The sequence below is a fragment of the Phacochoerus africanus genome, chromosome 11 (genome assembly GCF_016906955.1).
Source record: "Phacochoerus africanus isolate WHEZ1 chromosome 11, ROS_Pafr_v1, whole genome shotgun sequence".
Taxonomy (NCBI): domain Eukaryota; kingdom Metazoa; phylum Chordata; class Mammalia; order Artiodactyla; family Suidae; genus Phacochoerus; species Phacochoerus africanus.
The window spans coordinates 128,833,364-128,849,374 of record NC_062554.1 but is presented as its reverse complement, the minus strand read 5'-3'; the positions used below and the strand labels follow the sequence as shown (position 1 = coordinate 128,849,374).

The following is a 16,011-nucleotide window of genomic DNA, read 5'->3' as shown; positions in this document are numbered from 1 at the left end:
CCAAATTCTAACAGATAAATTAAAGAATGACCATTCACACTAACAAGAATTCTACACTTTCAAGTCTTCTCCCTCTTCTCCGCCTTCCACAACGTTCCTTTACATCCTGGTTTCTCTAGTAAATTGAAAATCTGCTTCATTTTCAAATTAGAGACATTGTACCATCCACATAAAGGGAGAAATTGGAATCACAAAGACATTTACATGACGACACATGCGTCACTGCCCGCCCCCCGCCCCACGCACACACACGAGCTGAGACTGTGCCCAGTTGAGGAGCCAGCAGAGAAGTGAATTATTCCCTGCCACCTGACTCTCCCTCCCAAGCATCGAAAAAGCTATACTTCACTTAAAAGAGCAGAAAGATGAGCGATGACGCTTTTTAAACTTGGAATGTATCCCACGGAAATATTCAACCCAGATGGACAAAAGCAGGACTATTCCAAACCAACCACAACTCCAAAGTTGGGATCTCCTTGACGAGATTACTATACCAGAAACCGCATGTTCACTGTCGCATACAAGACATGTCACCTAACAATTCATCGCAGGGGTCTGAGGGAAATAACTCAGCCATTGTGAAGTCAATGTTCAAATCAATATCCCTAGGGGAGAAAAATATTGCTCATGGATGGAGATTGATTTTTCTTTTCCTTAAGAAATTCTCCAGGGGTAAACAACATTTTTTTCACAGTGAATGTAACTAAACGCGCCAATGTCAAGACCTACATTTTCCTATCATTAGTGCGATACTCAAAAATGATTAGTGCAATTATGAATGCCTTTCGACCTATTGAAAAATAGATGCTGGTTCCATTTGTGAAAATTGTATTTTCATACTCGAGCAACAGGAACACCACACAGTCAAGTTGATGTATACCTTTTGCTTTACTTAAAAGCACTCCTATCAGGAGCTCCCATCATGGCTCAGTGGTTAAGGAACCAGACCAGCAACTATCAGGATGTGGGTTCAATCCCCAGCCTCGCTCAGAGGGCTAAGGAACCCTCATTGCTGTGGCTGTGGTGTAGGATGGCAGCTATAGTTCCGATTCAACCCCTGCCTGGGAACCTCCATGTGCCATGGGTGTAGCCCTAAAGGGACAAAAAAATAAAATAAAAATAAATAAATAAATAAAAAACCACTCTTATTAGTGATATGTTTTTTGAAGTTTTAGAATAATCCAAAATCAGCATGAAAACTGGGCCCTTGATTTGTCTACCTACAATGAATAATGACTAATTTTCTAAAAAACTTCTGTTTCTATCTTACGTTTTCCACTCTCACTTGTACCCCCTACCGATTCTAGCAACAATGGATCTAGCCATTTACTGATTGCCTCATGAAAGCAGGAAGTTTTAATGGGCAAAGGGGAAAAAAGGGTGAACGTAATTGGTTTTATATTTAAGATGTTGCTTCAGGCTGGTGAATCTTTCAGAGTTATTTATAAGGCTACAGTAGAATACATTGCCTACTTCGTAGGTTGTCTTCTTAGGCTAAATGAGTGCTGGAAAGAAAGCTTGCCTTCTACCCTTTTGAAACTCAAAGGTTGCATCGGAAAGGACAGATGGATGAGTTGGGGAAAAAAGAAATGCCACTCAATTAATGTTTGTGTCACAGATCATTGGCGGAATTTCCACCCATTGGCAACTCCCCCAAGCAGCCAAAGATTAATTGAGCACCCAGACTACTGAGTTCTATGAGGAGAGGCAAATAATGCGTTGGTGATTGCAGAGGCTGAGCTGTGGAACCAACAGAAGTGTAGCTGGATGAACCATCTTCAACTTGCAGGAATAACCACTGGTACCCTAGGAGCCAAAGGTGCCTTCTGTTGGTTTTTTACCTGTGATAGAGATGGATTCATAGTGAGCCACACTCTCATACCCTATTCTTCCCATGTCTAAAAGAACAAAATTTTTCAAGTGGCTTGAGCAGATAACATTAGAAGTTCATCAAGTGACATACAATCATGACCCACAATTTGACTTTAGGAAAAATTCAAACTACACTGAGTACATTGATTTTTCTCATCTCATAGTTTACCTCCAAACATACGGTAACACACTAAAGGCTACACAGAAGAGCAACAAAGTAAAGCAAAACAACAAACAGTAAAACATTTAAATGCAGAGAAAATGTAAGGCCTAAACCCACCATCCTAAAAATTTGCTTCGTAGGAAGTAAAAAGACCTGGATTCCACCAGAAGTACCAAAATCAAAGCTTTATTAGTCTGTTAAAGCCCAACTTCTTTAAAATTCAAGAATAATCTGCAGCTTTGGTAGGGCTGGGTGGTTGCTTATTACTTACAACACATTTCTCCTTTTATCACAAATTGAGGAGGAGCTAACACTGCGGAACAAGGAACAGAAATATCTATAGACACTAAGAAAAAACCAGAGACAGAGATGAGACGGCCAGGGAGAGAGAATATGCGCCTCTAGACAGAATAACATCGTACCACTCAGACCCCTCAGAGCACACCCGGGACTTGATGCAAACCGACCTGGAAATGAACGGATTGCCAAGCTGTTCGGTACACAACACACACACACACACACACACACACACTCTGAGATTTCCAAAAGTGAAACTTCCAGAAGTTATCCAAAAGAGTTAAGCTAAGAAAAGATTTCACCGGCAGCTACAGGAATAATTTTCCCCTTTCTACGATGACCCGTGCGTGGAGAGGATGGCAGGCTAAACAGACCTTTCTGTCAAGAGGTCCCACCTAACCCTCCCATGCCGGCAGGGTTTTGAAGGTGTCAGCGGGATTTGGTTGACTGGACCATTAATGGAGCTTCGGTTAATTATTGACTGATTAGGGATTTACCTTATCTTTCCATCAGGAGCTGGCTCAAGACTTAACGGTAAGCAATTTAGAGCCAGGCTGAACCTCCCCTCGTGCCTTTTCCTTCTTCTCCTTCGGGTCACTTTAGCTTGTCCTTTCCCTTAATTCACGTTCGGGTCAGAGTGGCCAGTGCTTCCCGTGCTCGGGAGTCCTCAAAAGGACTGGAGCTGAGAGGGGCCAGGGTCACGGTGAGGTGACCAGAGACAGAGGCCAAGAGCAGCCCTGACTTTTGCAAACTTTGGCTTATTGGCACAGGTTCTCCCGTTAAGTTCCTAGAAGAAAAGCCATGGGGTTCTGCTTTTGTTTTTGTTTTCAGTTTTTTGGTCTCTAAAAGTGCTGGCAATGCCTGTGCCTAAAAGCAGCCCCCCATCTCGAGAGGCAGGCGGCCCCTCTGCCGAGAAGGCCTCTTGGCAAAGCCAGGGAATCAGCACAGGCAGCTCGGGCCCAGCTGCCCCAGATAAGAGGTGGCCCGTGTTAATGTACAGGCTTCCTCTGCACCTCGGCAGGGCCTTCCTTTTCTAAACAGTCTCCCTTTAATGTTGGCGAATGTTGTTTTTCCATTGACTCAACATCTCGCCTCTGGTGGGAAGCCAGTGGGGTAAGCTGGAGCGGGGAGGGAGGAGGCGAGTGGGAGTGAGTGATGCCAAGGCAGGGGACAGAGGGACAGTTAGCCACGCTTCCAAACAAGCTGGACACCTGCTCTGGAAAGACACTGACGAAGCCTCAAATTCTTTCCTCCTCCTGATGTAGACCCGCCTTTTGTTCCCTGCCTGTCTGTGATCAGCCCTGGGTCCCCTCCCCATGACGCTGGCCCTTTCACGGGCAACTAATGGAAACCGGTGGAAACCACCAGGAAAGAGTCATAGCTTTTCTCTACCAGTGTAACTGTCCTGTCTGGAGGAGAGAAAGAATAAGAGGGTTATCAGCATTAAAGACGAAACAGAAATTCTAGGAAAAAGATGAACGCAAAGATGGGCAGAAAGCAAGAGAGAAGAAGGAAATTGGGAAAACAGAAACGAGGAGAAAGAAAAGAAAGAATAAGAGGATGAAGCCAAAAATACGCAAAGAAAAGGAGAAAGGGGGACGGAGACGGAGGGCAGAGAAATGAAATGTGAAATGAGAGGTTTTCCCCAGAAGCTCGGTTTTTCAGGCCACAGGACAGACCCCAGGGTTGCGATGGAGCGGAGTCCCCCTTTGGGGCTTTTCTGGGCAAGACAGGTCAAGGGGCATCTTCAAAACCAAATCTTGATTAGAGCCAGCTAAATGTTTTGACTTGAAGGAGACATGAAGGATTAAAAAGCAAAATAGAGCAGCCTGGGGAAGAAAGGAACAGGAAAAGAAAGAAAATTGAAAAAAGAAACAAAACTCCTGGCCGACACAAAGGGAATGATAGAAAACACTTCTGAATCAGCTAGTCATCCACTAACAAGCTGCAAAGATTTCCAATGACAAGTTGTCACATTAGTTTAGTGAAACTGAAGCAGTACTTATCCCCTTTCCTGTGCTTAATCTCTCTCTGCGTGCCACAAAAACATGCTACCACGTTTAATAGGATTAGTTTCGTTCACTTTCTCCCCCCACCCCTTTTATTTTTTACAATTCTATTTTCTGCAATACAGGGACCCTTGAATTCGACTTCCTGCCGCGCACAGCAGAACTTGGCATGCATGGTTTTTGCCCTTTAAAGACTTTATTTGAATCTGAAAAATGTAATTTGACGATTTTGTACCTCTCCCCCACGCCCCAGGAGTGACCTTCTCCTCCTGGAAACCACCCCAGTTTGGAGGGTGTGTGTGTGGGGGGGGGGGTGTGGATGGCGAAAGGGTCAAGGGCCCCCAGGGGGATTGTTCTGACTCCCAAGGCAGGCAAACCTGAGTTGCAGCTCTGACTGCTACTGACTGGCTCTGGGGCCTTGAGCAGGTGGCGAAACCTTCCCCAGTCTCTTTATATTCATCCATACAACACAGGGCGGGGTGGGGGGGGGGAATTCTCATCAGGGCTGTAGGGAGAACTACACCTAGTGTACCTATTTCTTCACTACCAAGATTCACTTTTTCTCCAATTTTATGATGTTCCTGAAATCAATGTGTCTTACAATCAATTGTGCATTTAGGTCCTTGTGTTTTTCTTTTCTCCCTAAAGTCATCTTCAGATGGGTGGTGTGTCCTACGGCATTTTATTTGTACTTTTTTATATAATGATTTTTATTTTATTTTATTTTGTGTTTTCATTGTAGCTGGTTTACAGTGAGTTGCGGGCATTTTAGAACGAAGAAAATGGAAGTGCTGGGGGTGAAGCATCCGGCATAGTTCTGACCTAGGAAGTGCTCGGTCGATGCTAGAATTATCTACCACTGCTTATCATCAGGCCTATTCCCCGCCCGCCCGTAGTGTCACTGAAAGACCACTCTGGAATATCTAGAGAAGGAGGTGTTGACGCTTTTGCCCCTCACTCAGATCCCTTTCTGCTAGTGTTCCTAGCTGAGGTTTCAGACACCTGGCTAGATCCAATGCAGAGAGATCACTGGATAAGAACCCAAATTGTCAGGTCCACTCCAGTCCCTCAAAAGGGTCACCAACGGCCACTCTCAGCAGTGGCTGGCAATAATCAATGGTGATTATCGGTTGAACGGAATGATGCCATCTTCTTTGAGCTCACTTAAGGTTCTACACCCCCTCCTGCCCTCTCTCCCCTCCCCCAGGCACCGTCTGCGAAGAAGATGAGCGCGGAGACCAAGAGATGAACTCACCTTCTCTGGGAGGGAAAAGGATGGGGCATCTGAGGGAGGAGGGAGCCACCCTGGACCGCGGATGGGGATGAAGAGGAGATGGAACCTGACGGAGGGAGCTGGATGCCCGGCCGCCAGTGTGGGGCGCTGGGGGGGACCCTGCACTCGGAGGGGCTGCGGCCAAGGCAGGGAAGGCAGGCGCTCCTCTCCCCTTCCCACAGCGCCCCCCACTGGGGGCCCCGGCTGCTGGCTGGGGGAGCATAGGGAAGAGATGTCTGAGGCCTTCCCACCAACCAAGATCAGGGAGTGTGCAAGTGCCTGCAGAGGCTCCGGAGCTGGCAAGGCAGCGGCCTTCCCCCGGCCTCCAGCCTGGCCTCCTCTCCTGCCTCCCCTTCCGCCTCAAACCACACTTCACAACCCATGCCCCCTCCTGCAAATCCCCATGCCCCCCCCCACCGTTTCCCTGCTCCTGACCTCGACTCCCCCACCGCCACCCCTGCCTCTCCCAGAAATCCACTCCCTGAACCCTACTCCCTCACCCCACCCCCCCACGAATCTTCCTGGAGACACCCAGCCCCCCCTCCACTGCCTGCTTCACCTATACTCTCCCCTCCCCCCTCCCCAACACACACACACACACACACACACACACACACACACACACACACACACACACGCTCTCCCTTCCCATCCCTTTTCTCCCCTCCTACCCCGCCCTGCCCCTCCAAACTCTTCCTCTCACCTCTGCTCCTGCTCCCCTCCCCCACCAGTGTAGACAGAAGTACTTCTTCCACCCAGAAGGTGCTTGGGAGCTAGAAGTTGGTACCTGTCTCTCTACAGCTTGGTCCCAGATGTGTGTTTCTGTATAGTTGTCGGGAGGGTCTTTGTTTTGTCCCCTAGAGTCCCGGGGGACTCCACCCCCAGGAAGCAGAGAGCAGGAATCCTCCACACTGGCCCAAAGACATCCACAGACCCTAGATGGGGGGTGCTTGGGCTTCCCCCACTCAGACAGCCCACACCCAGCTCCTGGGTTCATTGCCTAGGGGCTGGGCCCACAGACGCCCCAAGTCCCCAGGGTACTTATCTCAAACACCTTCCTCAGGATGTTTAAGGAGCCATCGACCTTCATCTCCAGCTCAGAAATCCTCTGCTTTCTTGGTCTGCTTGCTGCCTGTTCAGCCCATCCCCCTCCTCTTGCTTTGCTCCCCTGCATGGCTGTAGAGTCACAGCCAACCCTTTCCACCCATCTTCGGCCCCCTTCTCACAGCTGTCTGGCTGGGCTCTGCCTTACCCGCCTTGGGGGATGATGCCTGTATTCACTGGATCCAGCCTAATTTTAGGAAGGGTCATATTTTACATGATATAGATTTGGGGAAGTTGTTCATTCAGACATGTAAACACATATGACAGATGATATACATTTGTTTGAGTATTACCTAGGAATGGTGACCTTTTTTTTCTTTCTTGCTGTTTCCCCCTTGAGTAGAAATTCTTGTCCTGTGGTTTTGGCGGTCAGATGGACAGCTTGTTCAGGAAAGGTTTGCCATTTATAAAACGGGGAAGGTGAAAGGACTAAAAGAAAGAAAAAAAAAAAGCAGATTTCAGATTGGCAAATGTCCCCTGCCTGCCAGTGGGCCTAATGGACAGTTCTAAGTCCAAGAGCACAGGGCCTGGCTTCTGAACATGCACCAGTTCTATATTTTATGGCCTGAAAAGGAGAAAGGTGAGCATATAGTGCCCAAAGTGGCAACTATGCATGCTAAACTATGCATGAGCTAAAATGTACAGACACTTACATACTGAATGCCAATCTGGTTGGCTTCACCAAAATATTGGTGGTGGGGGGGAATCTGTGCAGAAAGAGTACAGACCAATGCAAGTCTGTAGGACATACATTCGTAGACCAAATAGGTTCCACTTTTACTGAGCACCAATCATGTGCTGAACAATATTACTTAGGTAAGTCTCTCTACAATTAGGAGTTGGATAAAAAGAACTGAGGCTGTGAAAAAGTGACACGCTCAGGGTCCCACGGCCTGCAACTGGCTGAGCAGTAACTGGAAACAAGCATGACCCCCAGATTCCCAGGTCCTCCAGCTGATTGCTTAGCTGAGGTGGGCCCAGAAATCTCTATTTCTGAAAAGCTCCCTTGGGGCTTCTCCTTGACTGACCCATCTCGGGGAGCTGCTGCTCCCCATCAAACCATCCCGCGATCCCTGTCACCAGGCTTGCCTCTGAGAGGCCTTCTCCACGTTGGATAAAACATTTAAAACATATTTAAATAGCAATTTCGAAAAACTATGCAGCATATGGATTTTCCTTTTGATCTCAGAATGATGACAAACAGACACTTAGATACTTCATAAAAGAAATATTACTAGAAAAATTATAGAAATCTGGCTTTCAACTCTGTCTTGCCCTAATTTAAACAAAATGCAAGTTTCCAGAGTCACTCTCTCTTCCCCCAAATAAATCCAAACCGGGAGCTTCCTTCTCTTTTTCCCTCTGTGCGCCTGGCCCACACCTATTTATTTCTAACTCGCCGGCGTCCTGAATAAAAGCCTTGTAAGATGGACCTTAGGGATGACTTAACTCCTACCATCAAAGCCCCTGAAAATAGAGCGTCTCCTCCGAATTCACATCCTTGACTTGAAAGACCAAAGAAAGGCAAGCTGGGAGCGGTGCCAAATATCCTTAGCCTGATACAATAAAGAGGGTGGGCAGAACGGGAGGTCTCCAGCCCTCCAAGCGTCCCCGCCCCTCCCCGGGTCCCAGGCGGTGGCCCCCACCTCCCAGGTTGAGCGAGTCCACCCGCTGCCAGCGCGCCGCAGCCTCGGCCCCGCAGCAACAGGCGCGCGGCGAGGGGCGGGGGCGGCCGCCGCGCAGCAGGGGCTCGGCGGCGTCGGACGTTCCCCGCTCCGCGCCCCGCGGGGAGCAGGTGGCTGCCCTCGGCTCCCGGCGCGCGCTCCTCGGCCCGCGGCCGCCCCGGGGGAAAGGCCCGGACTGCGGGGTCGGGGCGGGGCGACCCGCACCCCACGGAGCGCACGGGTGGGAGGGACGCACCCTCCGTCCGCAGCGCGGCGCCCCGGCCGCCGCTTCTCGCGCACGTCGTCTCCGGGCCCGAGAGGCCGCGACACCGAGCGCGGGGCCGAGGCGAGGAAGGAAGGGCTGGCTAGGAGGGAGGAGGGCACCGGGAGCAAAAGCCGCCGGCGAGGAGAAGCCGCGCCCGCCGAGGGCCGGGAGAGGAGACTCCCAGCCTTCCCTCCCGACCCGAAACTTTTCCAACACACGCAGGCGTGTTTCTCGCGGGTTTCGGCGCCCCTAGTCGCCATCGGGGAGGAAGCTCATCACCCAAACCCATCCCCCCGCACGCACGCGGAGGTCCACAGGCACACGGGGAGGGACAGGGCCTCCGGGAGGTGCCAAAGGCCCGCAGGCAGCCGGCGCCGCGCCGCCAGAAAGGGGCTCCCCGCCTGCGAGAACCGGGGCTTAAAACCTGCCAAACCTCCGAAGTGTAGCGGTGCGCAGAGGCTTTGCGTAACTTTGCCCACTGCGCCCCCGCGTGCAGAGGCGTCCCCTCGCACTCACACCCATCCCCACGCCCCCACCCCCGGCTGCGGCCGGAGCCTGCCCTCGCATTTCAGGGACAGAAAAAGAGGTGCTAATCTGCACCATAAAGGGAGGAGTGTAAATAGCGCGAACTCCATTTCCTAGCGCCTCCGGATTCGGAGGAAAAGCGCCCAGTTCTCCCCGAAAGCGTCTCCTCCATCCCCTCTGCCCTTGGCTTCTCTATGTGGACTGAAGAAAATAATGCACAAGCAGATGTGTGTGTGTGTGTGTGTGTGTGTGTTTCTGAAATCACGTCCTCTTCAAATCCTAGCCCTCCAAGAGCCGGATGGGGTTGGAGAAAGGCAAAGTTATTTGGGGGCGGGGGTGGGGGGCGGGCAGCAGCACCCCTCGGATGGCGCGCGCCTGGCCTGGCGGGCGCCTCGCCGGGCTCAGCGCGACCGGGCGGAGTGGCTGGATTATGTAAGTAACAGCCCTCCATGTGCTCACCACCATCTGTTAATATCTTGATATTGGAAAGTTCGGTGCCTGAGGCAAAGCCAGCGTTGGCGACGCAGAGCTCCCAGCCCACTCCTTTCTACTCTGGGGCAGCAAACGTACCTCCCTTTGATCGTTTTCTCCCACCTCCATAAAATCCAGTAGTAGTGTGCCCCTTCCATCACTTACAACCGGCCTCCTCTCCCCGCAGGTGGTGTGTGTTTGCAGGAGAAGAGTGATTTTCTTCGAGGCCTCTTTATTGAAATGAACTCTTTCAATGAATGTATAATTTTCTAACAGTTCTAGGCTCCTTTAGGCTTTGTGGTGGACCCTGATTTGGGGGTGGGGGCTTTATGCTTTTTCTGCCAGCACCCTGACCCCAAATTCTTGAAAGGGTTATATTTCAACTTCTCTGGAGTGATTCGCTTCTGTTTACTTTGAAAGCTGTTGGTTAAACAAACATCACTCCGGAGGCTTCTAAGCAGTGGGGTTCCCAGGAGAGAAACCTTGCAGCTGCTACTTGCTACTGATCTCCTGGCATTTCACTCCCCCCCCCCCAATTCAGAACAAATCCAGGTTGCACTTGGCATCACACTGGGCACAGGGGTTGAGAGAGAGACAGAGAGAGAATATGGCAGTCAGTCCGTCTGCTTCTAGACAGCCTGAAGCAGGCCGGCCTGCACCCTAGAGTTGTTTTTTTATTTCTTTCTCTTCCTCTCTTCAGGGTGGTGGTGGATGGTGGGGTATGTGTGTCCAGGCTGGATCTCCAGCATCCTCCTGAAATAAATATCCACGTTTGTCTCTCAACTGGATCTGGTCGAAATTCCTAGAATCGGTTTGTTGAGGATCTGCTGATGGTTGGTTGTAAGGTTTTAAATTACTTCTATGCAGTCTTCTCTCCTGTCCGCACCTACTGGCTTTAAGCAAGAACCCCGAGGGGGGAATACACGGAGGAAATGTCCAGGCGAAGGGTGTTTCACCCAGAACCAGATGCATAGGCGATAAGGGCAAGAGTTTGACTAAGAACACACAGATAAATAAGCAAACGCAGCCCGTACGGATGGGGTTTGTTGGAAGATGGGTCAGAACTTGTGTTAACTTTTAAGTTATTGGGGTCGTGTGGGCAATGGGGCGGAGAAAGGGACTGACCCTAGGCTTGGCCGCTGGTTTCAGGGACCGAGCCAATATCTAGGCGACTCCTCGTCTCCGGGCTGACTGATCGCTTCGCTCCTATCAGAAAACAAACCGGGAGTAGCCCGAGATAGGGGGCTCGGGCCTCTCGCCTTGCTCCAGGGCCGCCCGAGACCCGGGAGAACGCCGCAGCTCTGGTGAGAGAGGTTGCCAGGAGTCTGGCCTGTACGTCGCCCAGACATTAGGGGACAGGACTGGGCTCCGCAGACGCAGCTCGCGGAGCCGGGCTGCGGACCGAGCTCGCTCAACCAGCGTCGCGCGCTCTCCTCTATCAACAAGCCGCCCTTGCGCCCAAATGCGGGCTGCGAACCGCCGCGGCAGAGCTGGCGAGCCGCGAGCCTCTGCCTCCGAGGCTGGGGGTGGGGGAGCTTCCTCGTTTGCCAAGCGGGTTACCCCGACTTCAACTCGGGCCTACTTTCCCCCGGGAGTGATAAAAGACTTACTGGGGCTCACGGGGAACTTTTGCTGCCGCCAGTTCCCGGGCGTAGTGTGTGCAAAACGTGCGCCCGAGCGCTGGGTGCAATTGACATAAACTTCTGGGCTAAAGTTCAAGCCGTTTCCTTCCCGAGTCTGAACCTTTTCTCCCTCTCAGCTTCCTTTCTTTCCCCTTCTCCCACCCCTCCTTCCCTGCCCTTCTCCCTTTTAAATGTCAGACTGAGCAGATGGTTTTAAGGTGTGGAGGGCATGTGTCCTTTACTCCTGCCAGTTTATTTGTGGGCCGGCGCTAACAAGGCCCTACTGGGATACTCGAAGAAAATAATAGGACGAAAAAGAAGAAAGGAAGTAGCCCTGATACATTTCGCAGAACCCAAATTTCTCCCCTCAGTACACCCGCTTACCTCGAAAAGGGCCCAACCAATAGAGACATTATGCCATTCTGTATCTAATGGGCACGTTGCTAGATTATTTCTGTCCCCAGCCTAAATTGTCACATCCCGATTAGAACACTTGATACAATAGTCGATTATTGGAAGTATGAGTGGTGTGTTTGCCAGCCTCTCTGTGGTTTCCCTAATGGGGTGGAGGGAGTGTTTGGAGGCGGTGAAAGGGGAGAAACGAAGGCTGGGGGTGTTCAAGCGAGTCTTTTTTTCTTATCCCCAACACCTAACCGGGCCGGCCTGACTTTGTTTTTTCTTCTTCTCAATGGTTGAATCCCGTGCCAAAAGTTCCCTACGGGGTAAGGACTCGAACTAATGTATTAGCATCACTATTCTTATTCAAAATTAGACTTCTTCACAGTTTGATGAATTTGAGACTGAAATTGTAAATGTCCTAGAAAAAGTGTGTGTGTGTGTGTGTGTGTGTGTGTGTGTGTGTTGCAGAAGATGGTGGTCGTGGTGGGCCAGTGTACTTGTAACACACTTCATAAACATCCTGTCGTCACAGGCGCAACATGATTCAACCTTTGATCTAATTAAATTCGAGGGACACACGAAACACACTTGTCTCCATCCTACCAAAAAAAGGAGTGTCTAATTGACTAGGTATGAATGTTTCTGCTTCGCAGCCCTTGCAAGTCCTAGCTTTTATAGGATCTTTAGGTCATAAACGCGGTGGCTTTATTAAAAGCCGTTTACTGTTCCCGGGGAAAGAGACATTCTCGCTGCCGCTGGAAGCTTGCGCTTTAGCGATAGCAACTTGCAAATCCCAAGAAGTTCTTTAAGAGCCACCTTATCTGAAGAAATCCTGCGGGCTCTTTTTCGTCCAAGAAATGTCAAACCAAAGTGAGTTTTCTATGGCTTGACTTAGAAGCCCGAAATTTAAGCGTTTGAAATTTCTTACCCAGGAAACTTTAAAGTTTGCTACCTAGGCGTCAAAACTGTGTAAATCCTCTATGAAACCCTTCTCTTTGATCATTCTGGGGTGACTGAGTTACTGAGCGGTAATCGTGTGGTAATGTTTGCAACATTTTTTTTTCCATAAAGGCTGCTGTACCTACAATCCAAACAACGCTGTCAGAGGTAACCAAGGACAAATCTTCTTCTGCCTAACAGTTTTGACCGGAGATTGACTAGGATTCAGCTACTACTGGTCTTCTAATATCAGATGCAATAAAGCCGGCGTGAAACCTCTAGCACCTATTGTTTTCATCCCAAACCTACCTGTATTTTATTGTCCACCTCCCCTTTCAAAGGAAGGGAGGATGACACATATTCTTGATACTAGCTATGATCGTTTAAAAAGTGAAAGGATTTGAGGAGCCCCACTCCCTTCTCTGATGCCATCCCCACCCCTCAAACCCCCACTTATTCTCCAGTAATACTTTTCCGTGCCTTCCTCCACCCCTGTCCGAGGAGCGCTCACTCGCTCGGCGGCTCGGCCAACTTGATCAGCGGTATCTGGGAAATGAAGGGAAAAGAAAAAAAAAAGAAAAGAAAAAAAAAAAAAAAAAAAAGGACCTGCGTCCTGGAAGAGCGATCGTGAGCCGAGCGGCGCTGGCGCGGTCGCCCGCCCGCTTTGCACAGTGCCCGCAGATGGCTCGCTCCGGCCCCGGCGCGGCGATCCCGGCGCCCCGAAGCAGCGGCTGGGCGAGGGTGAGGGTGGGGGCCGGGCATGGAGGCGGGGGAGGGGAGCGCGGGGCCCCTCTCCCCTCCTCTCCTCCCAGCCCCTCACCCCCACCCCTTTTATATATTTTTTTTTCCTCCCAAGTTCTCTTGCCTCGCTATCCCCCCTTGAATCCGAAGGCGCCTCGCGATTGGGTGCTGGGGCCGGGTACGTCAGTCAGACTGTGACGTGCAGTCTTCCTGTTTCCTTCAGCTGTGTCTTAAAGTAAATCTTGTTGTGGAGCGGAGCCCTCAGCTGAGGGAGCGCTCGGAAATAATACACCATTGCAGCCGGGGAGAGCAGAGCGGCGCAAAAGAGCTCTCGCCGGGTCCGCCCGCTCCCTCTCCGCTTCGCTCCTCTCCTCTCCTCCTCCTCCCTCTCCTCCTCTCTCCGATTCTCGGCGGTCCTCCTCTCGCCTCTTCTCTTCCCCTCTCCTCGCTGCCCTCCTCGCCCCCTCTCCTCTCCCTGGCCATCCTACTCTGGCTGTCCCATCTCCCTCTCCCCCTCGGCCCGCTCGCGCGCTCCCGCACGGACTCACCGTCCCTGGTCCAATTATCATATTCATCACCCGCAAGATCTCACCGTGTGTGTGCGCGCGTGTGTTTTCCTCTCTCCGCCTGCAAAAAAGGCTCGGTCCCACTGCTCTCTGCACCGCGTAAGTATCTTCTCCCCTCGCGAGTCCCCTCCCCTTTTCCAGAATCACTTGCACCGGCTTGTTCTTGAATGGGAAGAGAAGAAAAGAGACTCCCGTTACTCAGACCCGTGTAAACCTCTCCCCCCCCCCCCCCGGATAAAATGGTGCTCTTGAAATGAATCCTAATAAAATAGCCTCTAAACAGTTTCTGAGCTGGAGCCTCAGTGGAACTCAGCGCTCCGCTCCTCCCAGTCCCTAAGAGTAAGTGATCCGTTTGGCTTTTATTTCTTTCTCTTTCCTGCTGGCAGCTTGGGGGTGGTGGTGGCGGCGGGGGGAGGCTGAGAGTGCTGGACTTGTCGCTGATCTTGTCACCTTTTGTGTACTGTTTCTGGGGGGTGAGGAGGCGTTTGCTTCCTTTCCTTCTTTCTCTCGCCCTCTCTTCTCGGGAGAGAGGACCGCGAGGGGGACCGGCTTGCTTTTTGTTCGTCTGGGTCCCCGCTCTCCTCCCAGCTCCATCCTTCCCATCTCCCCGGGTGAAAACTCCTGGGCTAGTCCCCACGTCCTTTCTCTTTGTCTTGTTTATTAGAGCTGCCTTTCTTCCAGGCTCTTCCAATTTGCTTGTCATTTGCATACCTTTCACTTCTCCTTTTTAACCCCAGCAGAGGGCCAGGGAGTCGGGAGGAAGGGAGAGGGAGGAGGGGGGCGCTCTATTACTTTCCTCTCCAACCGCTGTCGAAGGCGAAATGTTGAAATGCGGCTTGGAGCAGTGGCGAGATGGTCCCGGGAAACGAGCGCGGCGCCCCTCTCCCGAGCTCCCAGGACCCAGGGGCTGGGTCAAGTTGCGTAGGGGGTAAGATGGCCCCGGGAGCCTCAGGGGGTCGCGTGGTGTGGAGGGGCTGGGGCCGGAGCGCCGCGGGAGGACAGAAGGATCGCGGTCCGGGTGGGGGCAGCGGATGTGCTCACAGTCATCGCTGGCAGTCGACGCGGTTGGTTGGGCTGCTTGGATCTGATCTTGGTGGGTCTGGGTGGTACCTACGGTTTTGCCCCACTTCGGAGGGCCGGAGAGGGAGGAGAGGAGAGGTGAGGGTGATTGTTACAGGGAAGAATAGTGAGGGGGCGGGAAGCGCTGCTATCTTGCCTGAACAGACAAGGAGGGGGACCAGAGGGCAAGTCCGGGGGAAAACATCACCCAGAGCCCAGTTTAGCAAGTTGTTTGTTCTTCTGATGTGCCCGCCACTTACTCCTCCGGTTAAAACTGTACGTAGGTGGAGATTGTGGGTTGGAGGGGTGAGGTGGGAGGGGGGCAGGAGGGAGGTAAAGGGGAGTAGCTTTGGAGAGAGACTCTCAGGTCTCCCGCCACTTTTGAGCTTTTTTCGGAAGTTGAGAGTCCTCCAGGCAGGCGGAGGGAAGAACTGGGAGGAGGGGTTGAGCGACAGTCTTCAATAGCTGAAGGAGGCAGGTTGGAGTGGGAAACTGCTGTTCTTGGCAATCCAGAACCCACTCTGCCTGGGGGAAGGCTGGGAACTCACCTGCCTGTTTTTTATTTTTCCAAGAAGGTCTGTGTTGTCTCCTGGAGCTTATAAAAACAGTGCGAGCACAGGGTGGCCTTCTCTCAAAGTCAAGGCTAGAAGTCTTTTCTCTAGCTCTTCCCCCCGCCCCACCCATCTATAATCTTCTTTTACAAAAAAATAAATGTCCTTTCCTACCCTCACTAGGCAGAGGTCTATTAGCCCAAGCCTGCACATGGGCAGGGCCTGACAGGTGTGTTGTGTCAAGAAAGACAGGTGCAAATTTCCTCTGTGTCTGTGTGCGTCTGAACAGTTCCAGGCCACAGTGCATGCTCCAGGGTTGCAGAGGTTTATGAATTTATGGTTGCCCTGGGTAATAGGATTGTCCAGACTAATGGGAACTGGGCTGTTGTCATGTTGTGAGCCCTGCCATGTGAGTTCTTTGGTTTGGAAGGGGGGCGGGAGGACAAGTTGGTATGTGTTTGTTTATTTTCCTTAAGGATGTTGGCAGGCTG

At 51.4% G+C, this 16,011-nt stretch overlaps 1 protein-coding gene across 2 annotated transcripts in view; it reads left to right on the top strand.

Moving 5' to 3' along the window:
• Window positions 1–13,582: 13,582 nt before the first annotated feature.
• PROX1 (prospero homeobox 1) overlaps window positions 13,583–16,011 on the top strand; it is a 53,373-nt gene continuing 50,944 nt past the window's right edge. Inside the window, exon 1 of one of the 2 annotated variants that reach the window (XM_047752567.1) lies at window positions 13,583–14,009. The gene's annotated coding sequence lies outside the window, so the exon portion shown is untranslated. Of the gene's footprint in view, window positions 14,010–14,554; window positions 14,839–16,011 lie in introns of those variants that run through there. The other variant, XM_047752568.1, reaches the window with a different exon arrangement.